The 1,109-nt window shown below is 55.5% G+C and overlaps 1 protein-coding gene across 1 annotated transcript in view; it reads right to left on the bottom strand.

The window, feature by feature from the left end:
• Window positions 1–1,109, bottom strand: part of LOC107673867 (zinc finger MIZ domain-containing protein 1-like) — a 182,406-nt gene that overhangs the window by 51,393 nt on the left and 129,904 nt on the right. The window lies entirely within an intron of this gene.

The following is a 1,109-nucleotide window of genomic DNA, read 5'->3' as shown; positions in this document are numbered from 1 at the left end:
CCGGCGCACTCTCTCCAGAACTCCCGGGAGCAGAAAAATCGGAGGAAAGGCGTACAGACGAAGCCTCGGCCACGTCTGTACCATGGCATCCAGCCCCAGTGGAGCTGGATGAGTCAGAGAGAACCAGAGGGGACAGTGTGATATCATATGAGTCGCAACAGGTCCACCTGAGCCTGGCCAAACACTCTCCATATCTGCTTCACCACCTCGGGGTGAAGCATCCATTCCCCGGGCCTCAGCCCCTGCCTCGACAGGATGTCTGCTCCCATATTGAGATGCCCAGGAACGTGAACTGCTCTCAGCGAGAGGAGTTTGCCTTGGGACCACACAAGTATCTGGTGCGCCAGCTTGTACAAGGGGCGCGAACTCAGAACTCCCTGGTGGTTGATGTAAGAGACCACCGCTGTGTTGTCGGTGCGCACCAACACATGGTGACCTCTTAGGTCTGGGAGAACTCGAAACATGGCCAGCATCTCCAGACAATTGAATGCCACGTCAGATGGCGACCACTCCACAGACCGCGGGCAGGGTGGCCACTCATGACCGCACCTCAACCGGTGAGGGATGCATCCGTCGCTAGCATACGCGGCGACAAGGAGCTCCCAACACCGGGCCCTGAGACAAGAACCAAGGTTTCCTCCACATGTCTAAGGCACGTAGGCACCTCCGCGTGACCTTGAGCATGCGAAGCGGATTTCCCCTCGGGGAGAACCCCTTGTTCTTGTGCCACCACTGTAGGGGTCTCATGTACAGCAGGCCAAGAGTTATCACGTTGGACGCAGCTGTCATCAGCCCAAGCAGTCTGGAACTGCTTGACAGTGAGTCTCTCTTACTCTCGCGACTGAGGTGAGGATCAACTCGATCCGAGCAAGAGACATACATGCCTGCATCGTGGTCGAATCACACACCACGCCCAGATAAGTGGTTCTCTGTATTGGAGAAAGCACACTTTTCTTGGCGTTAACTCTTAACCCCAGCTCTTTCGTGTGAGCGAGAACGACATCTCGATGTCAAACCGCCATCCACTCTGATTGAGCTAATATCAACCAATCGTCGATGTGGTTGAGTCGTGAAAGTGTGGGGTGAGAGTGCAAGGCCAAAGGAAGAAA

Source organism: Sinocyclocheilus anshuiensis, unplaced genomic scaffold (assembly GCF_001515605.1).
Source record: "Sinocyclocheilus anshuiensis isolate Anshui unplaced genomic scaffold, SAMN03320099.WGS_v1.1 scaffold292, whole genome shotgun sequence".
Lineage (NCBI taxonomy): Eukaryota > Metazoa > Chordata > Actinopteri > Cypriniformes > Cyprinidae > Sinocyclocheilus > Sinocyclocheilus anshuiensis.
This window is presented reverse-complemented; position numbering and strand designations above follow the sequence as displayed.